At 42.2% G+C, this 27880-nt stretch overlaps 1 protein-coding gene across 2 annotated transcripts in view; it reads right to left on the reverse strand.

Moving 5' to 3' along the window:
- PAPPA (pappalysin 1) overlaps positions 1–27880 on the reverse strand; it is a 475476-nt gene that overhangs the window by 422306 nt on the left and 25290 nt on the right. The window lies entirely within an intron of this gene.

The following is a 27880-nucleotide window of genomic DNA, read 5'->3' on the forward strand; positions in this document are numbered from 1 at the left end:
AGCAGCCTAACCATAACCCTCCCCACAGCCTAACCCTAACCATCACTCCTCGCAGCCTTACCCGAATCCCACCCCTTAATGCTTAACCCTAACCCTAAATCTAACCTTCCCCCTAACCCTAATACTTGCTGTCGGGATGCCAGTAGTCGGGGCTCTGGAGCCGGGATTCTGACTGCTGTCGGGATTCCGGTGCCGATATTCTGACCGCTGGCATCCTGACCTCTGGGATGGTGACTACATCTCCTTAGGTCAGGTCAAATATATTCTAAATGCAGTGTTATTCAATTACCTCTATGTATCTATGGTGTCAAAATATCTATTAATATTTTCCCTTCCCTCCTGGGTGGGTGTTTCTGTCCCTTTGCCTAAAGGCCCTCATACATCAGCAATTGATTGTGGCAATTCTGCAATTTGCAGATGATTGTGTAAAAAAGTCTGCACTGTATGGGTTTCACAGATCACAGATTTCAACCAAAAAGTGATTGGAATTGGTAAATCAGGTTGTCCAAAATGTTGGATTTCACAGATCAATCATTTCAAGATTGGAAGATCTGTGTTTGCTGAAAATGATCTGCAAATCACTGAAAAAGATCTGTAATGTATGGGCGCAGATTGCTAGATTGGGAAATCCTAAAATCGGCTACAAATCTGCAAATTGTTCAAATGTTGTTTCCAGATTGCTGATGTATGGGGGCCCTAAGACTGGAGCATGCAAATTAGATATAAGTGGGCTGTTTTGATAGCACTTCTAACAAAGCACGGAAAATATGAAATAGTCTGTGTAAGGTCATGTTTCAATGGGAAATAAAGTCAATGGACAACACTTTACTACTGTCGGAACAATTATAAATGAAATACTCTGCAGTCATAGATAGAAAATGTGAATGAATACATTGTTTGAAAATGGAATGTGTCTCAAGCAAATGCTTTTACACTTGCAAACTTCAGCACAATCTAGCAATAGTCAGAGGTGAAATAGTGGGCTAAGCTTCGTGTTAGTACTGCATACTATGTATTTGCTGAGGGATTTCATAGATGGACAGCATGGATGGTGTAATGGTTAGCATTACTGCCTCACAGCACTGATGTCGTGGATTTGACTGGGTGCTCCGGTTTCCCTCCACAATCCAAAAAATTTACTGGTATGTTAATTGGCTCCCGACAAACAACATTATCCCTGGTGTGTAAGTGTGTGCGTGTATATATGGTAGGGAATACAGATTGTAAGCTTCACTGGGGCAGGGACTGATGTGAATGGCCAAAATATTCTCTGTAAAGTGCTGCGGAATTTGTGTGCGCTATATAAATAACTGGTAATAAATAATAAATAAATGTAACTCAGAATGTGAGAGCTTAGTAACTGTTAAAGTATTTCTGCAGGATTCTCTTAGTTGTATGGAAGAAACTTTTATAAACACTTGGAACATGCCCAACAATGGGTATCGACTGTTTTTTTGGGGTGCATGCAGTACAAAGCCTACATCTATTCTGCCCCTTGTGTGACCTAATCTCTAACCTTTAAATCAGGAAGCTCATCAGCGATAACATGATAGCACAGGAAGGAGCTGTGTTGCAGAGGTGTGTGCTATGACCAAGCAAGGTGAGAAGAGAGGCGTTCTAAAGTCTCACTCTTCTCTACATAATACCCCTTTCACACAGAAAAGCAAATTGCTGGGTCAAGCATTTGGACCCGGTAATTTGCTGATCAACACGCGTCCTTTTACTATGTGAAAGGGTCAACCGAGGTCAAAATTCCCAGGACTTTGACCCTGGTTTTTACCAGGGTCGAAGTGCAGAGATCTGCGACCCGGGTTGACCCTTTCACACATAAGAAATACCTGGGTTGATCCGCAAAATGTCGGCTCCAAATTACAGACTTGGCAATTTGCTTTTCTGTGTGAAGGGGGGGGGGGGTAGAGGCTGAGACCGGCAAACAAAATCTGTGCATCAAATGCCGGGTAAAAGCTGGGTTTTTCAAGTCTGTCTGTGTGAAGGTGGTATTATATGTCATTTAAACATGATTTCTATGGTAATTGCATGACATTTGCAAAAAGCAATTCACGAATAGCTGCTTGAAGCCAAAACTGAGAAAATAGAACAAAACTAAGGTGTTTATTTATCAAATTGCAATTTTAGTCGATTTTGTTGGTGCTTTTTAAAATATCAATTTAGTTAAAGGATAATCCCAGTGTGCTACTGTAGTTTGGAAAATTAAAATTGATAAAGTAACCAGAAAGATCTATGATAAAATAAACAAAAAACTTACAAAGCACACACATCATTATTTAATTGGATTTCAGCTTTAACACCTTCCTATAATTTTGATGTTACTAGATACTAAAACACAGGCATAACAAGATGTCTTCAAGGTTTAACTTTTTTGGTGTACAATCATTCTTCTGTAGTCTTTAAAAAAAATCAGCTAGTACACTAGGTAACGTAATTACCTCAGTCCAAACATGATACGCTAGCAAGCTCACAACAATCCACGGACAAACAAACATCAGGGTCAAGGCAATTGCTTTCTCACAATAATGTACGTTGCGTCATCATAATGATTATTCAATCAGTTGATAATATATAATTGTGACTTATTATCTCAATGCCTACAACTGCTTAACTCGTGACTTGCCCCTGAAAACTGATGTACTTGAGTACACCGATGGTGTCACTGCTCTGATGTCCAATAGTATAATAAACCAACTATAAAGTATTTAGAAAAAGTACCCACTACAATTTATCAATACCACAACTGTTTCATTCATACATGTGCAAGAATCACAGTATATTTATTTTTAAAATGGTAATTTGTATGTAACTAATATATATATATATATATATATAGATTCATCTTTGTGTTTTGGTTTTGGATTTTTTTATAAAAAAAAAAAAAAACGTAAAAAGTTTCTAAAATCAGCAAAAATCATGTCATTTTTGCAATCCAAAACCCGAAATTCGGATTTAAAAATCCAAATTCCAAACTGCAGAAACATCACAACCGCGACTCGGATATATATACTCAGGAGATCAGAACCGCGATTTGAATCTGCCCGAATTCAGAAAATTCGGGTGGATTTGGATTTCTGGAGAACCGAAACGCACATTTCTGATATAAATAATATATACATATTTATATATTTATGCAATTTTTTTTATGTTTCTTTGGTAGTTAGTATGGAAAAGGAATTCATACTTGTTTTGCACAACTGTGTGAGCCACTGCAGCCCTCGAAAATTGGTTATAAACAAAATGTGTTAACTGGATAGAGTTATTACATTCTGCAGGCTCCAGAACATTAGAGCAGGGGCCCAGATGCAGGTTTCCAAAAGTGTTCCCATTAGTTCAGCCAAATATTAACTTTTTTTTTAGATTATTCTTTCTAAACTAAAATAAAATAAAAAAAAAACAAAAAACCAAAAGCCTTCTCACACCATTATTTAATCATGTCACTCTGCCATTAGAACACACTGGCCTACATAGGACTGACCCATAAACATATCACACTGCCGTTAGTACACTACGATCTCAGGAAAGACTGACCCATAAACATATCATGAAATCATTAGTACACTTTGGAAACACTGGCTCATAAACATTAATTTGGTTACAGGTTAATAATAAAGGATAGAAGATGCATGTCTGTCTGACTTTATGGAAACAACATGATTGGCAATATAGATAGAGAAACCCCTTCTCCTTTATTCACTGTAATTGGCAATGTGGTTAGGGGATAAGTAGTCTTGACAATTGCAATGTACACAAACTCATTTAGCCTAGAGCAATCCATGCAAACCAAGAGCCAATAACTTTCACTGCTACAGTGGTTGTATAAAGCTGTCTCAATAGAGGCTTGAAAACAAAATCCATTCACCATCTACAGCATACTAAATCTATTTGATATCATAGCATAAAATAATCTCTGTACCAATCAAAGGGCCTGATTCAGCAAGGATCTCTGATGCCTTTGCGGCTGCAATCACGTACGTAGGTCTTTTGAGAAAGTATGCTAATATGTGCAATCGCAAAACACTCGCACGGACAACATGCAGACGCCACCTTCCCCTCTCGAACATCCGTAAAACCTTGCAATCCAGCCAAATCATCGGTAACGCCGAAGTACATCAGAGATGCACGCAATTTACAGCAGGTCAGACCTCACTTGTAAATTACTAACTTTCCTGTACGCAGTGAGTACTCATGCTGCATATGCCATCGTAGTGGCTAATTTATGCACGCCCCTGCAACAGCGTTCAAACGCACTGGCACTCCTGTGTTTCTCCGATCACCCACCGTCACCACCCCCAAACTGTACTTCCTGTCAATCACTCTGCGATGGGTCTGCATAGTCACCCGATCGCAGTGGGGCAGTCGCGCATGCACACTGCAATGCATATGCATGCGCAGCACCCAACAATCGGCTGTCTGCATACGCGATCGTACCAGCGATCCTTGCTGAATCAGGCCCAAAATATACATATACAATTATTTAAAAATAACCAACTAAAATAATTTTATATTATATATATATATACAGTCAGGTCCATAAATATTGGGACATTGACAGAATTTTCAGATTTTGTCCTCTATTCACCACCACAATGGCTTTGAAATGAAACAAACAAGATGTGATTTAACTGCAGACTTTCAGATTTAATTTGAGGGTAATTACATCCAAATCAGGTGAACGGTGTAGGAATTATAACGGTTTCTATATGTGCCTCCCACTTTTTAAGGGGCCAAAAGTAATGGGACAAACTAAACAATCCTAAATCTAACTTTCACTTTTTAATACTTTGTTGCAAATCCTTTGCAGGCAATTACAGCCTGAAGTCTGGAACGCATAGACATCACCAGACGCTGGGTTTCATCCCTGGTGATGCTCTGCCAGGCATCTACTGCAAATGTCTTCAGTTCCTGCTTGTTCTTGGGGCATTTTCCTTTCAGTTTTGTCTTCATCAAGTGAAATGCATGCTCAATCGGATTCAGGTCAGGGGATTGACTTGGCCATTGCATAACATTCCACTTTTTATCCTTAAAAAACTCTTTGGTTGCTTTTGCAGTATGCTTCGGGTCATTGTCCATCTGCACTGTGAAGCGCTGTCCAATGAGTTCTGAAGCATTTGACTGAATATGAGCATATAATATTGCCCGAAACACTTCAGAATTCATTCTGCTGCTTTCGTCAGCAGTCACATCAACAATAAATACAAGGGAACCAGTTCCATTGGCAGCCATACATGCCCATGCCATGACACTACCACCACCATGCTTCACTGATGAGGTGGTATGTTTTGGATCATGAGCAGTTCCTTTCCTTCTCTTCCCATCACTCTGGTACAAGTTGATCTTTGTCTCATCTGTCAATAGGATGTTGTTCCAGAACTGTAATGGCTTTTTTAGATGTTGTTTGGCAAACTCTAATCTGGACTTCCTGTTTTTGTGGCTCACCAATGGTTTGCATCTTGTGGTGAACCCTCTATATTCACTCTTGTGAAGTCTGCTCTTGATTGTTGACTTTGACACTTATACATCTACCTCCTGGAGAGTGTTCTTGATTTGGCCAACTGTTGTGAAGGGGTTTTTCTTCACCAGGGAAATAATTCTTTTGTCATCCACCACAGTTGTTTTCCATGGTCTTCCGGGTCTTTTGGTGTTGCTGAGCTCTCCGGTGCGTTCTTTCTATTTAAGAATGTTCCAAACAGTTGATTTGGCCACACCTAATGTTTTTGCTATCTCTCTGATGGGTTTGTTTTGATTTTTCAGCCTAATGGTGGCTTGCTTCACTGATAGTGACATCTCTTTGGATCTCATATTGAGAGTTGACAGCAACTGATTCCAAATGCAAATGTCACACCTAGAATCAACTCCAGGCCTTTTACCTGCTTAATTGATAATGAAATAACGAGGGAATAGCCCACACCTGTCCATGAAATAGCTTTTGAGTTGATAGTCCCATTACTTTTGGCCCCTTAAAAAGTGGGAGGCACATATTGAAACTGTTGTAATTCCTACACCATTCACCCGATTTGAATGTAATTACCCTCAAATAAAATCTGTAAGTCTGCAGTTAAAGTACATCTTGTTTGTTTCATTTCAAAACCATTGTGGTGGTTAATAGAGGCCAAAATCTGAAAATTCTGTCAATGTCCCAATATTTATGGACCTGACTGTATATATATATATATTTGCACATATATATATATATATATATATATATATATATATATGCTATGTTCAAAACTACAATTTTGTAGCCCAAACAGAAGTGTAATAAGTACTTGCTCCCAGAGTTACAATGCGGATAAGTGAAAGTTATCAACATGCGAACAGCCAATCAGAGAACTGTGCTTCTAATTGGCTGGAGCATCAAAACAACTTTAATTGGCTGTTCGTGTACTGACCCGTTAAGATAAATTATCTGCATTCATTCACACTGCGGCTCCAATAGAAGCAAGTACTCTTCGCTCTATCTAGGTTTCTGTTTTTCCAATTGGATTACTTCAGGGCACAAACTTCCATATGGACTTATAAGGGAATAATAAAGTGGTAAACAAGGGATTTTTTAATAAAATAGTAAATACAATAATCATGTTTGTGTTTTGTGGTGTCACATGTTGCAGCAGGTCCTGGCTGCTCCGGGCATGCTGACAATTGTTGTTCCACGAGCTCAAGAATGCTCTGGCAGCTATTGGCATGTTGTTGCTTGTGTTCTACAAGAGACAGCATGCTCAAGCAATCAATGGCCGCAAGGGCGTATCAGGACTTGTAGTTCCACAAATTATCTTAAGGGGAGATTGTTTGCTTTGGGTAACTTGTCCACTTTATCTCTCTCCAAGGCTTGATGTATCTTCTCCTATATGACTTTATTACTTTAAACAATAGGTACCCAAAGTTTACCATTACATGTTTTAAGGATATCCATGCTTGAGCCCAAGTGGGTAAATCAAATTGACTGAGGTACTAATTAAGGCAGCTGTGCTCAAGCATGGACATCCTTAAAACATGTAATGGCAGAGTTTGGGAACCTCTGCTTTAAACCATAACCATGGTACCTACTGCCCCAGAGTTGCCCACATGTTATTTAGAACAGGCGTGATTTTCCCTGGGGAGTATCACATTATAGCAGGGAACTCTTCATTACAAGGCTCACTGTTTAGTGTCACCAGCCCAACTCAGCATGTCTAACCAATGTAGAACTCTGCTTTGTTTTACTGTGCATACACATTGAAGCCATGCAGATTTCCGCAACCCATGGTTGGACTTGTATCTAATTTTAAGTCAGGCCCTACAAATACATATCTTACAGACACAAAGATAACAACCAAATACACAAAATTCAAAAGGAATAAAAAAGGCAACCACTAAATACGAAAGCATCAGAAGTAATTATGGGAAACAAATAGCGCATTTAAATTGTTAAAACGAGAAGGGACTGAAAATAAATGATTAGAAATGTCAGAAATTGTAGCTAAGTTTGTACAATTAAATTCAAGTTGGTAAAGATTAAATTTGAAAATCAGATTGGTAAAAACAGCAAGTAAAAGGGAGAAGCATTTTTACATTTATTCTGTGGAATATTCTCATTTTACATTTGTCCGCGGAATTTACCATGTTCCTCTAGTGGAACTTTACTATAAGTATCCTGCATGGAATTCCCTCTAACATTTTTGTTCCACTCGGAATTCAAACCCCACCACAGAACAGAATGAATTGACTGTTGTTTCGTTTACTCTGTTTGTAGACTATAAATTCCATGCAATGCAAATTTATCAATACAGTGTGGAATGGCCATCGTGGGGGATAGCAAAACAAATGTCAGGCTCTAAGATTGTATAGGTAACATTTTGAACCTCTCCAAATTTTTGCCTCAATTCATTTTAAACCAGGTGATAATACTACACAACTGAACAATAAGCTAAGAAAATGTGTTCTACATTATTCTCAAAGCAGGAAGTGCCAGAAAATAAGTTGCATGGCAATAGTCATACCATTAAATGTTACTTGTCTAACACAGAAGAAGGTGCTTGGCCCTGATGGCAGTAGTCACCCATGTGTGGTAAAGGAATAGATTTAGCAAATGATAAGCCGTTGTTTATTATATTTAGTTATAAAATCAGTGGCAAAATTTACCTATGGGCTGCAGGGCTGGCTACACTGTGACTGGCAGTGGCTTTACATTGGAAGCTCTACCTGCCAGTCACTCACAGGACAGGCAGCCCCAGGGGGAGGTTGTTTCTCGTCTTGGGAAAGCCAGTCCAGCATGTCATTAGCAGAGATCGGCTTTCAGTGAAAGCTGCAGCTCTGCCTTTTCGGGCAACCATACAGGGCTTTTAGTGGCTACAGCCGATGCAGGCCCTAGAAGCTGGTGTTATGTGCATGCGTGGCGCCCCCACCACTTCTGTGCATGCACCGGTCCCGGCGCCTGCCAGATCCATTGCACAAGCACCAGGACCTGGCCGGTCGGACCACCAGCAGCAGCCCCTCTCATGCAAGAGGGTGGGAGCTGCTGCTTGTTATAATGAGATAATTAGATCAGGCACAAGACTGGTGGAAAGCTGATGTGCTGCCAGTATTTAAAAAAAAAAAAAGCAATTGGAGCCAGAAAATGACAAGCTTGTTTGCCCGAGTTCAGTTATGGGTAAATTATTTGAAGATATTGATAGATTCGATGATTACAAAATTGAGGATATTTATAAAGTGTGCCCAGCAGATGGGTCAGAGTTGAACATAAAAGCATACTTACCTACTCTCCTGGAATTGCCGGGAAGCTCGCGAATCTCGGGGTGCTGATCCCGGCTGCCTGTATGAGCATTCAAGTAACCCGGAGGCTGCCGAGTGTTCACCCGGCACCACCCACTTCCTGAGTAAATCGCTTCAATGTAGCAACGTCCCTGCTTTACAATGCCGGTAATCTCAGCATTGTATAGCGGGGACAGAGGCACGATGATGCAATCGAGTAGTCACACCCTCCACCCCACTTCCTATGCCGCGCCACACCCCTCACATGCTCCCCGCACTTTCCCCCTATCCCGCGCCTGTGCCGACCTGGCTGTCCCCTCCCAGAGGAAGAGGGCACAAAGAGGACACATCTGTACAATTTTAAATCTTGAATACAGTGCAGAGAGCAAATAATCTTGCAAGCATTATAACAAAACTGCTGGGGATGAAATAAGAGGACGTTATAAGTGAGAATGATAAGAAACAGACATTTGACAGGCCCAAACAGCGGCCCCTGACCTGTGGTGCCCTGTGCGATGGCACCAGCCGCACTACCCTAGCTACGGCCCTGGTTCAGCGGTATATAGTGCTGCAAATTTGAATTGTTATGATCAGGGATATGTGGAATAGGTAGACAGGGGAGGCAGTGCCTCACCTGTCATACACTTTTTACTCCAGAGCTTTGACTATAAAAAATATTAGAATAATACAAGAAGATATTTATAATATTTTCTTTACATTTTTCTTAGAATTTTTATAGTCAAAACTCTGAAGTATACCTAAGTATGACAGGTGAGGCACTGCCTCACCTGCCTCACCTGACCACACATCACTCGTACAGAGCTGGTTCTGCTCTGCAGAGTGGATGCTTTGCACTTCTAAAATAACATTAGGGGTATATTTACTAATGTTTTGGTTTTTAGAAGTGGAGTTGTTGCCCATAGCAACCAATCAAATTATAGCTATTATCTTCTAGAAGGTGCTAGATAAATGATATGTAGAATCTGAATGGTTGCTATGGGCAACATCTCCACTCCTTAAAACCCGCACATTAGTAAATATACCCCTAAGTGTCATCTTGGTTTCATGATAGACTGATAATGTCCAAATAATATGGTTTGCTTTATGAAGAGGTAAGTTTGAGATTGAACCTCAGTACTGCAAATGGTGTGATATATTTGGATGTGTGATACAAAACATGTATAACATACTACAAAAGTTGTTAGAGAGCTGGGTAAAAGGTAGTTAAAACAGAACATATTCAGACTGGGCTACAGTTGTTAGTGGTGTACCAGAGGGATCACTATTATACCCTGTCCTTTTAAATCTTTTTTATTTATGACCTTGTAGATGTCCTAAAAAGCAATGTATCCATGTTTGCTGATAGCACTTAGCTATGTAGGGTTATTTAACAAAGTAACAAAAGCAGCGGGCAACTCGCTACAGAAAATTTTAGACAAAGTAGCAAACTCCACAGTGAAATGACAGAAGAAAATGAATGCAGATGATGCTGTGTCAAGCATATAGATGAAAGTGGTAATAACTGTGTTGCGTAAACATTTGGGAAACAAAATAAAGCTAAGTAGCAGCACAGTACCAGCTGGAAGGGTTAGGATATATTTGGAATACTAAAACAGGGAATAAATGCAAGTGCTGTAAACAAAACACTACCATAGTATGTCAATGGTTATGCCACATATTATATACTTGCCTGAGGAAGCAGAGATCTGCGATACATGTTGCAGCTATTTTGAAGTTACTATTTTCCCGTTCACCCCTATTTCTTATTTATTTACTATCTCATATTTTATTTTTTGCTTTTAGTATTGTTTGTCCTTATTTTAATACTTATATATTAATTTCAATTATTTTATGTTTTAAAGTTAAAGTCTCTTCACCTTTGATAAATAGTACACAATTTATATATATTGATTGTCTCTCAAATTGGGAGGACCATCCCTAATTAGATATATTTTTAACTAGGATCAATAGAAAGAAGCCACAAGCGCTGACAGAGAGCAGCTGGTATAAAGGGTGTCAACCTCTTAGGGTAAATGCAGATAAATAGAAAACAATTACCAGCGCTGCACACTCATATATAAGTAAATATAAATGAAAGGTGGATGGTTTTAAATAAATTGCTCAAACATTTATTAACACAATAAAAATGAGAAAATCACCAATATTGGATATACAGGTGTCTATAGCAAACTAAAACATAGGATACACTCTAGGACCTACAGCTCGTGGTTCATTAAAGTCCTTTAGGAATCTTGGACTCTCTCTATTATTGTATGTGGACTATATATTCCCTTAATGGCAACAGAATTCATTACCTGCCCAGGTGTTAAGGATGTCACACAGTACCTGGGCAGCGTAATTTGCACAGAATGGGTTAATGTGTATTCCACCTTATCACGGATGATACAGTCCCTTAGCAGCATTCTCGTTGCACATGAAGAGGGTTCTTGTAAAGCCTCCGGATATACGTTGTTTCTGACAATATGCCAAGGGGAAAAAACATCCAAAGTCCACAGAGTAAATGTCCACAGATAATTCCAGAGCTAGGTCAACATAGGGCATGTAGTGCTCAACGTGTTTCGCTGGGTATAGTATTGTCCAGTTTCCTCAGGAGCATTAATGAACCATGAGCTGTAGGTCCTAGAGTGTATACTATGTTTTAGTTTGCTAATAGACACCTGTATATCCAATACTGGTGATTTTATTATTCTTATTGTGTTAATAAATGTTTGAACAATTTATTTAAAACCATCCACCTTTCATTTATATTTATTTATATATGAGTGTGCAGCACTGGTAATTGTTTTCTTTTTAACTAGGAACACCCCAGTAATCTAAATTATTTAAGTTCTTATACCTCTCAAGCGCAAGGCTATTACATTCAAGAATCGGTGAGCATATATCGTATTGGATGTAAGTTTTTGGACTCATACAGTGTATAATATATTTGTTTCCTCTTTTATTTTTGTAAAATAACCCACACATCTTGAAACTAAGGGTCTATTTACTAAGCCTTGGATGGAGATAAAGTCGACGGAGATAAGGTGCCAGCCAACCAGCTCCTGTCATTTTTCAAACACAGCCTGTGACATGACAGTTAGGAGCTGATTGGCTAGTACTTTATCTCTGCTCACTTTATCTCCATCCAAGGCTTAGTAAACAGACCCCTCAAGGTATAAGAAGCATGGGAACACCCCTTATTGTTACAGAAAATGTTTTAGATCACATATTGTATACTGGGTACAAGTTTGAGCCATTCCTGCAGAATTTTTGACCATGTCCTCTGGGGGACTCCAGAGGGAAACTCCATGGGGCAAGTGCAGTGGACATGACAATGCAACTTGGATAATCATGGCTCTGCCCCCTGTTGAACAATGCTGTAATTTGCTCACTCATGCAGCAGGGTAGCAGACTATGATGATGTGATTTGCAGTTAAGTAGGTGGGATCTGGGAGAGAAGGCAAGTTGGCACTTCAATATAAAGGACAGTTCTTAGCAGTAGCAGATCTAGAGGGGGACATGTAGGGAGGTGGTGGTGGTGGGGGTTTAGCATAACTCGACTCCTTCTTCACTCAGATTGGTGAATGATCACTGCTACCCACCAATCAGTGTGTTTCTATGGTCATATACTGCATAGCTGTGGTTGAAAAGCAAACATGGGATGCTGCCTGATGTGTTATCCACATCCAGAGAGGAGAGACAGGATCCTCTCCACCTCTCTGCCACCAGATGCTTCCATATAGTGTGCATTCATAGGCAGCCCTCACATGAAGGGCAATTAACCCCACTCCCCTGTATCCACCACCAGGGCCGGATTGAGGGCCACATGGGCCTGGAGCTGAAAATGAACAAGGGCCTATTATGAGAAGCAGAGGAGGTGTGACCAGTGCTGTGTGGGTGTGGCCAGTGCCATGTGGGCGTGTACCCCCCTATACTCTCAGCCCCAATGTCTCCCTAAATATATAAAAGAAAAAAATGCTTTATTTTTGTGAGGTAAATAGAAATAGAATTTTACTACTTATGATCTATGGCTGACCGTGTGGAGAGCAGATGCCCAGTCAACATCATGTTGACAGGACAATGGGCCTATTTTTATGTGGAGGCCTGGAGCTGTAGCTCCATCCACCCCATTGTTAATCTGGCCCTGTCCACCACTGCTCCTTAGTAAATGGAATTGAAATGTTAGATAGTGAAGAGAGATTAGAAACACTTATTTTACTTGCCTTAATTGAAAGGAACTTTAGATGTGATGTGTTTTTAAAAAGCGTTATGTCGACATTTTTTAAATGTTGACATTAAACATGTCAACATCTGCAGAATGTCAACATGTGAAATTCTGCAGGGATCAGAGGTTTAGAGTTAGGCTGCAGCAGTGTAGGTTTAGGGTTAGGCTATGGGAGGGGAGGGTTAGGCAACAGGGTGAAGGATAGGGTTAGGCTATGGTAGGAGAAGGTTAGGGTTAGATATTAGGGGGATCGTTAGCAGGGGCTGGCTAGCAACTTTTAGCCTGGGGGGCAAATGCATGCAGGCGGCCCTGGCAGAGGGGTAGCGTGTAGCCAGGGTCCCCGAAGAACGTGCGTGCTACGGCGCCCCCACCCCTCAAGTGTTCCAGGGAGGAGGAGGGTCCATATGGGATTAATGTAAAGTAAAAGTAAAGATTAGGAACAGCCCCGTCGTGGTGCCCATATGCAGTGCCCCAGGAAAGGACCCCCTTATGCAGGCCTCCAGTAGTGCCTCCAGTAGTGATCCCCCTATGCAGTGCCCCTTATACAGTGCCCCCAGTAGTGGTCCCCCTGTGCAGTGCCCCTTGTGCCCCCAGTAGTAAGCCCCTTATATAGTGCCCCCATTAGTGGTACCCCCTATGCAGTGCACCTTATATAGTGCCCCCAGTAGCAGTCCACACCCCATGCAGTGCCCCCAATAGTGGTAACCCTTATGCAGTGCCCCTTAAATAGTGCCCCCAGTTGCAGTCTCCCCCCTATGCAGTACCCCCAGCATTGCCCTTTTTATAGAGCCCCCAGCAGTGGTCCCTCGATGCAGTGCCCCCAGTGGTAGTCCCCTCCCCCCTATGTAGTGCCCCTAGTAGTAGTCCCCTACCCCCTATGCAGTGCCCCTAGTAGTGGTCCCCTCCCCTTGTAGTGCCTCCAGTAGTAGTCCCCCCTTGAAGTGCCCCCAGTTATAATCCCCAGTAGTGGTCCCCCTTGTATTCCCCCCCTGTAGTGCCCCCAGTAGTGATCTCCCCCTTGTAGTACCCCAGTACTGGTCTCCTTCTTGTAGTGCTCCCAGTAGTAGTCCCTCCCTCTTGTAGTGCCCCCAGTCCAGTAGTGGTTCCACCTTTGTAGTGCCACCAGTAGTAGTAGTCCCCCCCCTTGTATTGCCCCCAGTAGTAGTTCCCCCCTTGTGGTGCCCCCAGTAGTGGGCTCCCCCTTGTAGTGCCAGCCTCCCCCCCAGTAGACACACGTAGTAAAAAAAAAACACTTACCTGAATCCCCGCTCCCGCCGTCGCCATCCGCTCCTCCGTCTGTCCTTCCCGGGCCGGGCCGCTCTGCATTATGGGAGAGACATCATATGACATCATGACGCCTCTCCCATTGCCCACTGCGGGAGCTGGAAGATGGAGCGGCTCCTGCAGTGGGCGCAGCAGCAGCTAATGAGAGTCTGACAGACTCTCATTGGCTGCTGATCAAAACAAACACACAGCTGCCGGAGCCGGCGGCTGTGTGTTTGTCACTTGTGTAGCGCTGACCGAACTCCGTCCGGTCAGCGCTACACACGCGGTGCAGTCTGTGTCACAGTGTCACAGACTGCCCGTGGTCCGCATGTCGCTGTGGCCCGGGGGGCACATGGCACCCTGCCCCCGGTCCAGCCCGCCACTGATGGTTAGGGTTAAGGATACTCACTATCGGAAGTGATGCAGCATTAGTTGGAAGTCCTCGTGAGCTGACAGCCGTCCCCGGAAGACACCGTTGGAGCTTTTGAACAAGGTAAGTCACAGTTAGACCACCAGGAACATTCTGTTGACATATTCTAATCATGTCAACATACAAGTGTTGACATTATGAATGCTGATGTTGCCAATGTCCACATGCCAAGCATATTGCCATTACAACTATATCAACATGATGAATGGCGACAAAATATACCACATACAAACTTTGCATATCAAATACCATAGAAAGAGTGATGAGTTGATTACTGGAGAAATAAGGTATTTCTGTCAGGTTAATGTAATGTCAAATTAATTGTAGGAATTTAAAATGGTTTGGAAGTCTTTTTGCAAGAAACATTTCTGAAGCTATAATTAGAAAATAACATCTTCCTATACACATACAGTATATAGACACATATAACTAATACCACGTTCAGACAGAAAATTGCACAAAACCCGGATTTTTCCCGACTTTTGCGTACCGGGTTGTTTTGCCATTCTCTGTCTGTACCCCCCTTCAGACAGAAGAGCAAAATAGCGGTTAAAAAAATTCAACCTGGTAATTTGCTGATGTACACGTGTATTTCTTCTGTCTGAAAGGATCAACCCAGGACTAAATTCCTGTGTCTCTGACCCTGGTCGATGTCCTGGGAATTTTGACCCAGGATGACCCTTTCAGACAGAAAAAGGTCCCGTGTAAATCACCAAATTACCGGGTTGAAATGTTTAACCCGGTAATTTGGATTTCTGTCTCAAATGGGTATAATATAACAATTCCACTGACAAAAAACTCTGTTCCATTTGGGAACAACTTTTCTGGGAGCCAATTAAGGGACAGTTGCAAATTCACTGTCCTGCAAAAAGAAACTGTTCGGAGCAATGTGCACAGTCCTTCCAACATCCTTAGAACAGATTGGCTGATGAGTAATGAAAGTGCAGGATTTGTGGAGTACAAGATGGACCAATTCCAGACTGTAACTGCAGCAAAATCACACTTAGCAAATACATTCTATCTGCGGCTAATAAAGGCACTGTGCCATTTTAATGCATGTTGCATTCCAACGCGGCTTGATAAAGTTGTAGCTGTGTGCACAGTATGTGCTCTGTGTTTGCTGCACAGAGAAATCAGGGGCAGGTGAGGTGATTTCATACAGAAAAGGGAATTCAAGGTCAATCCCTAGCCACAGCACACTGAGCTCAGGGAGGGGGCGTTCCTAGCCTTTCCTGGCTTTAATTGTCAAGTATCAAAGCAGCAGACAAGCACTCCAGAGAGCAGATATTCTCCTAGAATCTATATGAAAAACTTTTATCTGTCAGGTGGAAAACATTTGTGCTGAGGGTTTCCTACACACAGGCACACAGCAATGTGCTTTAGTGAAGACTGCAAAAGAGCTTTTAATACAAATAGTCCAGCAAATAACATGAGCTAATAGACATATACACTCACACTTTTCTCATGCAATTGCTTTGCGCCAATTTCTATAATTTTGCAACGTTCAACAGTGTTAACTGTTTGTATTTATGATGGTTTGTTGCATTAAGAATCGCTTTGGATGCTCTGTTGTGCATGCTTTGTCTTATCTTTTAACAGACACTGCGGGAAATGTACTTAGTTTTTGAAAGTAATAAATGACCAGCCACTCAGCTCCCAACTGTCATGTTACAGGCTGTGTTTGAAAAATGTAATTTAGGAGCTGATTGGTTGGTAGTTTACTCTCCATTGTGGCAAATTTATCAAAAAAATATTTGCAGGTTATCACATTTTTGGGAGTTACCAGCAAATATTAAGTATCCCTGGGAGGTGTCTAGGAAGGACTGCAGCAGATATCTGGAATCTAGAACAGGAAGCTCAAGTCCGATATTGTGTCCCTGTGTGCATGCCAGAGCCAATAAGCTTGCTTACGCATGCACTCCTTGGCATTTAACTAGCCTGGTAAGCAGTAAGAGTACCCTTACCAATGCTGGCCAGTGTTGCCATGGAGCTGAGTATTCATTAAGATTGTATCTCAATGCAGTGAAAAAAAATCTTTTTTTCGGGGGGTCCTTAATAAACTGACCCATAACTAGTATCTAACCTGGTGTTGTAGCAGGGATGTAGACAAGAGACCGGCGGCCGCCGGTCTCTATGCCGACACTGAAATCCCGACAAGGGAGTGAGATAGGCATCGAAATACCGATGCCTATCTTAATCCCAATGCCGCAATCCAAGTGGAGGCGTGCCTGAACGAGGCTTATGGTGCATACACACGATCAGATTTTTCCTTCAGATATGAACGATAACGATTTAAAAATCGTTCTGTCGTTCATATCTGAAGGAAAATCGTTCATATCTGACATGCCTGAACGATGGACGATCAACGATGCGCGTTCCCGTTTGTCAGATAACGATATCTGACATCTGATGGGTTTGCAGTCAGACTTGGACGATTCCATTCATTTTAATGCAGTCAAAAATCGTTCAATTGTTCAAATCGTTCAAATCGTTCAAATCGTTCAATCGTTCAGTCGTTCATCTGACAAATCTGACAAGTCTGCCAAATCTGACCGTGTGTACGCTCCATAAGTCCGGTGCCCCTTTCCTGTTAGCCGTGGGGGTGGAGGGTTAGGTTTAGGGCAGTTAGCGTGGTGGGCGTTAAGTTTTGGATGGGGGGATTAGAGTTAGGACCCCTAGGGGGGAGGGTTAGGGTCAGGCACCACTGGGGGGGGTAGGTTTAGGCACTAAGGGGGGAGGGTTAGGTTTAGGCACTTAAGGAGGTGGACTTAGCTTCAGGTACTAATGGGGAGCGTTAGGGTTATAAGGTGCGGGGAGGGGAGGGTTAGGCTACAAGAAGGGAGGGTTAGTTTTAGGGGGGGAGGGTATACTTACCCGACCCCTGTCGGGATAACAACCATCGGGATGCCACTGTCGGTATTGTGACAGGAGGGATCCCGATAGCTGGCATTACATACCAATTCCATTGTAGCATATGATACCCTTTCCTAAAAGAATATAGAAATCAGGCCTACTTATCATATACCAATCTCACTGAGCTGATGCAATTTAGTATAAATGATAGTCATTACATGAGCTCAACGGGCATAGATTTTCTTTATAGTAATTTCTTTTATTTTTATTTTATTTTTTACCATAAAATGAGAATAAATGAATGGTGCATATTTCAACTTGCCTCTAAGTTCGAAAAAATATATTCCCTTTGTAAAGAAAACTAGGCCAGGCCATTAAGAGTTTTCCCCTATTCCCAACTGGCAGACCTAGGTAATTTCAATTAACATGTGATTTTAAATCAAAGAGTCTGCAATGTTGGCACAGGACTGATAAACTCCACTTTGAGAGTAAAAACGAGAAAGCTGCACACTGCGTTAGGATGTGCTGGCCCCACAGAACTTGACTGTCCTGCTTAATAAATGAACCGCAATCTAGTTGGTCACAGATGATTCATCCTAACACTATTCTGAAAAAATGAAAAACACACTCTATAAGTGACTGTATGTACAGTATGAATATTTTTATATTTCCAATTTTATTGTGCAGAATAAAATATGGACATCATTTAAAATAAAAAATAGTGCACTGAGTAAAAAAAAGCAAGCATTCCAGATACTTTCATCAATGTTAGTCAATACCGGCTGTTTACTGAAAGCTGTACATAAAAGGATGAAGAACTCCAGGGGCAGAAGGCATCAAAGCTACAAATGCGGTCAAACCCCTAAAAATGCAGTTTTCGAGGCTTTGACAGCATTTTCCATATGCACCAAGCTCCAGAAAGCTAAGCTTTCCAGAGCTTGGACTCAATAGAAAAGCCTAATAGAAGCCTACAGGCTTCTTAGCAGGAAGCTTCCACAAGAGGGATACAATAGGATACCTCCCAGGGTCCCCCGTGGCTCGCATAAACCTTGAAGTCTTTTCACGCATAAACCTTGAAATCCCTTTTTGAGATGTAAAACTTGAGACTTTCCCCTGAACTATGAGACTTGATACCCCCTGCCGGGGTACATAACTAGAAACCTCCTCTGGAGGTATGATGCTTGAACCCCCATCTTGGGGAGTAACACTTGGAAACCCTTGTTCTTGGGGTACAAGACTTGAGACCCCATCCTGGGGTAAGACACTTGAACTCTTCTTCGGAAATGTAATACTCGAAATTCCCCCCTGGGGGATGGCACTAGGAATCCCATCCTGGGGTGAGACACTTGAGGTCCCATCTTGGAGAATAACACTTGAAATTCCCCCTTGGGGCACAACACTGGGAACCCCATTCTGGGGTGAGACACTTGAATTCCCCTCCTGAGGTATGACACTGGAAACCCCATCCTGGGGTGGAATACTTGAAATCCCTTTCTGGGGAAGAATATTTAAGGCTCCCTCTTGGGGCGTAACACTAGGAACGCCCTCTTGGAGTATAGCATTAGAGGCCCCTCCTTGGGGTATGACACTTGAAACCCTCTCCTGGGGTATAGAGTCAGGAAACCCCTGTTGAGGTACTTGACTTGAGGCCCCTTCCTGGGAAACAACATTCGAAACCTTCTCTTGGGGTGAGAGACTCAAGGCCCCATCCTGGAGTACAGAACTTGACACTCCCTGTTGGAGTATGGGACCTAAAACCCCCTTCTGGGGAAGCTGACTTGGCTTTTCCTTTCGGGGTACGCAATATGAAACCCCCTTTTGGGATGCAAGAACACAGACTTCCTCCTGGGGTGAGTGGCTCAGAACCCCCTCTTGAGGTATGGAACTTGAGACCCTCTCTTGGGGTGCGAGACTTGAGATCCCCTGCTGGGGTGCGAGACTTGAGACCCCCTGCTGGGGTACGAGACTTGGGGCCCCCTCCTGGGCTGCGAGACATGGGACCTCCACTCAGGGTAAGGAAGTTGAGACCCATCCTGGGGCTACTGACTGGAGTCCCGTATTGGGAAAAACAGAATCCGGACTGGGACCGATGGAAATGGAATCCGGGCCGTGACCAGTAGAAATGGAATGAGTAGTGTCCCTGACTTTAGAAGGTTGAAATATCCTCCCAATATTTCTTAGACGAGGGTTGAAGAATCTTGTAGCAGGGCCCCAATCGAAAACTTGAACTTTCTTTTGCTCAGTGGACATCACCTCCTTATCTGTAACTGAAGAAATGTGAATCACTGATGGATGATGGGGAGCACTGAAAGCACAGACATTGGGAGTCACACACTTGTCACCACTTCTCAGTGGGCGCAGAGTACTGTCCTTAAGAAAGTGATCGTCATAACCGCAATATAAACAGAGATGCAGTTCCCGGCGTCGCTGACGTTCAACCTCAGTAAGTTTAGGGCACAGGAAACTTTGATGCTTTACTTTAGTTTGTTTGGAAAAGCTGTTAGTCAAGTCAGGAGTAGCACCAGAAAGCTTGGGAATAACTTGAAAAATTTTGGGACAGAGATTTTGTAGTTGTTCTAGAAGCCAGTAGAAACTCTTGAAAGGTTCAGGGTCACGCATATCAGAAAATTGGGGATCCAGAGGACACTTGAGAGGTTCACTAGCTTGCACAGAAAATTTTTCATCTGTAGGGGTAATTGAAACTTCAGAACAAAACTGTGGAGAATTCACTGGCGGAACTTGTGGTGTGTCTAGAGACAAAGCAGCTAGAACTGAATGAATAACCATCATTTGACTAGAGAGTTCTTGCAGCTGCTGTCTGACGGATTGCAAAGCTGTCTCCTGTGCAGTCACACAAAAGAGTAAATCCTGAACCCTGCATCACCCTGGAACCCGGCGGCTTGCATATTGGGCTGTTCAAACTGTCACGATCCAGTGCAAGAATTCCTCTGTGGAGGACGGTGAGCCGAGGGGTTTGGGTGACTAGGGAGTGACTAGACTAGGTCTCCTAGTTGCGGCCAAACCCAGGTTTGGCTTGACCTGCCCAGAGGCGCGGAGTCTAACTCACTTGGTGGTTTTCTCCAGTGACCCCTCCAATTGGGATTTGGTTTTCAGCTGCACCAAGTCAGCAGGTCGCGGCCCTCTGGACAGGTACCTGGGAATGGCAGAAGACCGGAAACTATAATGAATGCAATAGCACTGGAGGTGAATGGAATGAATGAACTCTGGAAATGGAACTGAATGCTATAACACAGGCATGGACTGGAAACAGGTAAATATGCAGAAAAACACAGACATATACTGGGGATTGCAAAGGCAAGAGCAGAGTGGACTCAGGGAATATATGGGAATGCTAGAAATGATTGGAGCTGATTACCAGAGACAAGACACTGAGCAAAGAACACAGACATATACTGGAGATTGCACAGACAAGAGCAGAGTGGACTCAGGGAATATATGGGAATGATGGAAATGATTGGAGCTGATTACCAGAGACAAGACACTGAGGAAAGAACACAGACATATACTGGAGATTGCACAGACAAGAGCAGAGTGGACTCAGGGAATATATGGGAATGCTGGAAATGATTGGAGCTGATTACCAGAGACAAGACACTGAGCAAAGAACACAGACATATACTGGAGATTGCACAGACAAGAGCAGAGTGGACTCAGGGAATATATGGGAATGCTGGAAATGATTGGCAGAGACAAGACACAGATATGTGCTGGGAGGTCCAGCTGTGAGCTAATTAATACCAGCAGGTAATCTGACACCTCAGTGACACAAGGAAGCTGCAATACTAGCAGCACATATACAAAGACACACAGACATAGAAAACAAAACAGTCTGGATACTGGGAGAGAACTACTCTCAGACTAAGAATAGCTTGGAAGCTAATACTGGAAACTGGACAACTGTGAACAGACTGAAGTAACTCTCTGAAAGATTAGCACAGAGCAATGCTGGTATCACTGGAACAGAGAAGAAGTTGAACAGCAACTTCCTGGAGTTCTGGAGGCGGATTTCTACCCAGGGGTAGCAGATTACTGGAGCACAGCATCAGCTGACTGAAATCATGCTACCATAGGTTATGAGTACTGTCACATGAGAGGAACTGTCATGGCGGCACCCATTATGGGAACTCCGATCCCCAGCACACACAGCCGACCATGGAAGCTCGCAAAAAGCACCTAAGGCAGAATACTCAGCCCCACATCCATCACTGCACCAGACGTCTGACCGCAAGGAAGTCAGGGGAAGCCAGCAAGGAGGTGAGAGAGGCCGATCCTAGGCTGAACCCTGACAGATTATTACGTTAGTAACTCCATTCATTCTTCAAAATATACACCAAATTTCAATCTGAAAGCCAGTGAACAGAGAGGTGTGGCCAACCAAAAGAGGGGGCGTGTTCTGACTGCAAAGTATATGCAACATAACAGCAGTTGGTTTTCTAATAGTTACAATACTATGCGCAATTAGCCGACGGTGGAGTTAACTACACTATTAGCGGAAGGCAAAAAAGACCTTGAAAATTGTTGTATCTGCTTAAGAAATAGACCCCATAGAAGTAAATAAAAATAAGGTGTTTATAGACATGATGATTAAGCCTTAAACTTTATGATTAAATAAGTTGGACTAGTGAGAAGAACATTTAACTACTGAGAATGCAAGTCTTGCTCCTGTTTTGAATGTGTATTATTAAGTTAGAATTATTATTATTATTTTTATTATTATTATTATTGTTATTATTATTATTATTATTATTATCATTTTCTGACATTAGCGGTCGTCACATTCCAACATTAATACCACTGATTTTTTGTAAAATTCTGTTCCCACACAAATGATACCTTGTTATTTTTTATTTCAGAATATTTTGTATTTTCAGAAAATACCATAAGTCTTATTACTCGTTCCAACATGTGAACATTTTTTTTTCACCCAAATGGCAAACAAAAGTGTTTTGATTGAAATTTTAAGAAAAGTCTTATAAGCATGGCAAAGAAATACATTGTGGTTCTTGTTTTGCCAATAATCCACCTTTTGAAAATAAAAAAGTACAGCTCTGTAGGTTTTCACCCATATAAATATGCACTTTAATTGAAAATGCATTTTTTAAAACATTATCTTGGTTTAAATGTGTAGGAAGAATATGGTAGCTCAGCAAAACCTACCATTTAATACACTAGACAACCTATTGCAGTAAATGAGGGGTCACTTTATTATATTTGGCACAATATGAGGGAGATAAAGGTTTTACATTCCCCCCTTTGCCTGTGGCAAAAACTTAATTTATTTGTGTACTGTTTCAAATGTGGTTATTATCACCAAGCAATAACTACTAAGGAGGCATATTGTTTGAAAGAGAAGACTTCCCTGTGTGTGTATGGTGGAGATAGGGCTCAATGGGACATATGTACTAAGTTCTGGAAAGTGATAAAGTGCAGAGTGATAAACCAATCAGCTCCTGTCATTTTTTTAAACAGCCTTTAACATGACAGTTAGGAGCTGATTGTTTGTAGTTTATCACTTTCCAGAACTTAGAACATCTCCCCCAAAATGCCCTATATCATCTATAGTAGCGCTGGGCGATATTGTCAGGGGACCATAGGTGGTCACCACCAGACAATTGATGCTAATAAGGCTACTGTACAAATAATTTGAAAGAGGGCATTCCCCTTTTTCATATGTGAGTAATTCCAAATTTGAAGGTGTAATTGATTGTGATAGGGCATGTAGACCCTAATCACCCAAATATAGAAAATGTCTATTTTCCGTAAAGCACGATAATATTGGCTGGTGAACATAGGTGCTCACTAGACAATAGCTACTAGTGGGCCACATCATTTGAAAGAATGGACTCCTCTCATTTAATTATGGGTGCCCACAAAGTTGGTGGTGTTATTATGTGGGTGAGAGGGCACATGGTGCCCTCCCTCATATATAGAAACATACATATTCTGTAGCACAGAGTAACATGTCAGGGGATCATAGGTGAACACCAGACAATGGACGGGATGTATTAAAGTGAAAGATGCACTAAAACCCCTGAAAATTCAGTTTTAGGGGGTTTTACCGCATTTCTCAGATGTACTAAGTACCGGAATGCATCTTCGTCCCAATGGGTAATGTCATCTTCAGATGGCGTTACTAAATAGAAGCCTATGGGCTTCTTATTGGGATGCCTCCCCTGAGTGGGATCCAATGGGATCCAGAGGATGCAAGAGGGACTTCTTGGTGTTAAACCTGAAAGTCCCTCTATCCAGGGGCATCGCTAAGAACAGCTTTTATCGGGAGAGCTGTCCTTTGTAATGTAAATTGCATTTCTAAGTACATACTTTGAAAGAGTGGACCCCCTTCTTTCTGAAATGGGTGCCCCTGATTTCATGGATGCGAGGTTAAAGAGAGACCTTCCCCCATATGTGAACTCCATGATTTTTCTGTAGTGTATGGGGTTTTGCCTGGTGATCACACTGATCAACAGGAAATGATCTCTTTTTCAAACAAGAGTACTCTCATCTCTCTAGGTGCCAGGGTTGGAGAAATAGAGGGACTTAAAGACCCTCCCCAACTCTGGTAATGTATTAAAGCATGCATTCCGATGTCACTGCTCCGAGACCAGCCCCCTGAGAGCCTCAAGACTCATCACCGGAAATTAGTGCAGGTGGGGAGAAGGTTAGGTAGCACTGGGGGGGGGGTTACTTTGCTGCGGATGACAATTGGGACTCAGTGATGGGGCTTAATTGATTGACACACCTCAATATAGGAATAGAGACACAGATCAACTAAAAACAAACACACAGTGCAAAAAAAATATGGATATAAACTTAGACATCTTGATAAAGTAAATGGAACAGGCTGAACCCCTGCAAGAACAGCACACAGACTTTTCTACTTTTATGTTATCAGATTCCTCTATATGTCCCTTTTATGCTATCAGATCCCTCGACATGTCCCTTATATGTCATCAGACCCCTCCACATGCCTCTTAAATACCAACAGACTCCTCCACATGCCTTTTATATGCCATCAGACTCCACATGCCTTTTAAATGCCAACAGATTCCTATACATGTCCCTAAATGCCATTAAACTCCTCCACATGTACCTCAAACTCCTCTACATGTTCCTTACTTGCCATCAGACCTCTCTACCTGTACCAACAGACTCCTGCCAACAGACTCCTCCACATGCCTCTTAAATGCCATCAAACTCCTCCACATGACATTTATATGCTATTAGATGCCACTATTATCCACTAAAATACCATCAGACTCCTCTACATGTACCTTACTTACCATAAGACCTCTCTATATGCACCTTATATGCCAACAGACTCCTCCACATGCCTCTTACATGCTATCAAACTCCAACAAATGACATTTATATGCTATTAGATACCACTACAAACCCCTAATATACCATCAGACTCCCCCACACATCCCTTACTTTCCATGTAAGTCCTCCACATGCTTTTTATATGCCATTAGACTCATCCACATGCCCTTATATGCCACCATACTCCTCCACATGTCACTTTTAAGCCATCAAACTTTTCTACATAGCTGTTATGTCATCAGACTCCTCCACATGTACCCTATTAAGCAACCAGCCTCCTCAACAAGTTCCTTATTTGCCATCAGACTCCTCCACATGCCTCTATTATGCCATCAGAAACCTTCACATGCACCTTATTTACAATCAGAGTCCTCCATGTACCCCTAATATGCCATCAGACTTCTCCACATGCCCCTCATATGCCATCAGACTCCTCCACATGTTCCTTACTTACCACCAGTCCCCTAGAAATAGTCCTTTCCTAGTTTCCCTGTGCCTGCTCTGACAATGTCATACAGCAACTGAATAATTACTAGAAATCTGCTCAGTTCTTAAAGGCACAGTGCGCATACGTAATATAAATGTGCAGTGAAGGTGGCTGCTAATTTTGATGCAGTGTCAGGCTGATAGATGGTCTGGTATTTGACCTCTCACAAAGAGAGAAAAGTGAGCTCTAAAGCATTACCTGGTCCCCACTGGCCAGTCTGGCAATAACTAATATGTGTAACGTATTAGAGCTTGGATCTACTATTGCGGATTATAAAAAAATGCAAGCACACAATATTTGGTATGTTTTTATTTATGCTTCTTTTATAATAGTATGCTTTAAAATGCTGTAATATAGTCTTAGATATTAAGGATATCCAAACTCTTTGTTAGAGCATACTATGCCAAGGTTTGGAAGAGCGTCTCCTTCCTGAAATAAAACTGTCATCACAGATGTTTGAAACAGCCCTCAAAGTGTCCAAATATGCACAGAACAGGGTGATCTGCAGAAAAACAGGACAGGACGATCTGCAGAAGGACACTGAGCAGTTTCTGTATGTGATCCATGTTCTGATTAACTCACTAATGATGTCAATAAGCCTCAATGACTGATTTGTTAATAGTTTTAATGGTGTTAAAAAGCCTAAGAGGTGTATTTACTAAAGTGCAGATTTTTAGTAGTGGAGATATTGACCATAGTAACCAATCAGATTCTACTTAACATTTATCTAAGACCTTCTTAAAGATAATAGCTAGATTCTGATTGGTTGCTATGGGCAACATCTCCACTTCTAAAAACCCGCACTTTAGTAAATATACCCCTAACACTCATTAATTTACACAAACTACTTCCCTTCACTATAAAAAAAATATTTATATTCTCCCCCGAGACACAAACACCTTTACTGAGACAACATCCTCCTACTGTGAGTGCGGTACTGGGAGATAATCTGTTTCTGCACCAGCTGTACTGTATTTTAAAATGGAAAGTGCATGTATAAGCTTATTTTTACCAATGTTATAAAAACATTCAAATATATGATAGTGACACATTTAATAAGGTCACAATGTCCTTTCACTCTCTACATAAATAAGGATTAACCAAGCAATATTTCAGGAGAAAATTGGACAAGTTGAAATGAATGAAATGGGTGGTCCTAAATTGGCAAGAAACTGGATTTTTTCATAGTGATTTAACTTTTTCTGCCATGTGACTACAAAGCTGCAAAAGGGGCCATAAAGCAATTTTATGGTGGTAGTTCCAAATACAGGCATGTCGGCATGTGCCTTGTTATGTGTGGGGGAGGCACTATGGGGTATTTGCTCAAAGTAAAACTATCCTCCCGCATAAATTAACTCTGATGTCTCCATTCCTTCAGTGTGATGGGCTTTCTCATTTAGCTTAGTGCACATAATGCGACTAGACAACATTTCATTCTAAAAAAAATTTGTAGGGACACTTACTGTAGATGCTGAGGCAATGCATCTACAATAGTTACTCATAGGGACTTGAGCACTACAATCCCCATCATGACATGTACACTGAATCTGGGAATTGTGTGTTTTTAGCATCTTCGCGACTCCTTTTCAATAAATACTAACTTTTAAAAGCGTAAAAATGGATGGCAAGAATTTAATTTAAAATGGAAAAAAAACCTCATACAAAAGCCGGATTGGGTATGGGATGTAGGCGCTCGGGATCCGATGGTTAGAGTCCTGATGCCGGCATATCAACAGTGTTAGGATACCAACACTTGTTGGTCAGTATCCTAAACCCCTCACCCTACCCTAACCCTCCCTCCTCGGTGTCTGAACCTAACCCCCCCCAGTGCCTAAACCTAACCTCCTCCTCCCAGCACCCTAACCCTAACCACCACCCCCCTTAGTGCCTAACCCTTCCCCTAGTGCCAACCCCTAACCCCAACCCTGTCTGCAGTACCGTCGGGATGCAGGCACCGGGTTTTTGACAGGTGTCGGGATTCCGGCGCCGGCATTCTAAGCACCGGCATCCCGACTGTCGGTATATTGACTGGATCCCCAAAAGCCATTGCTTTCTCCTTTGTGACATACTAACCCTATGTTTACATCATTGAACATACATCACACTGGAAAGGTGACAATGATTGGCGGGTGATGAAACCAGGCAGAACGTGGGCAGATCGCATTCTTACATACTCTCCCAGAATGTACGGAAGGCTCAGAAATTTCAGAGCAGTCTTCTGGAAAAACATTTACTGTAACTTCCAGCTTCCCACCCACTTCCCTAGAAAAGTGTTGGGTCTTAATGCCATGATTAGTGAATCATGTCATCGCGGCCCTGCTGCATGATGCTGTTAAGCAGCATAGTACTCACGCTACATATAGTGGCGGATCTAGACTTTACTTTTAGGGGGGATGGGTTAAGAATGAATACTGACTCCTCCCCTCTCTATTCATTACAAAGGCTCCCCCCAGCCCCACATGTGCACCAAACCCTCCCCCCCAACCCCACTGATATGCTCCATAATGACAGACTTACAACACTCTTCTGAAAAAGTGAC

Source organism: Taudactylus pleione, unplaced genomic scaffold, assembly GCF_031769625.1.
Source record: "Taudactylus pleione unplaced genomic scaffold, aTauple2 ptg000009l, whole genome shotgun sequence".
Classification (NCBI taxonomy): Eukaryota; Metazoa; Chordata; class Amphibia; order Anura; family Myobatrachidae; genus Taudactylus; species Taudactylus pleione.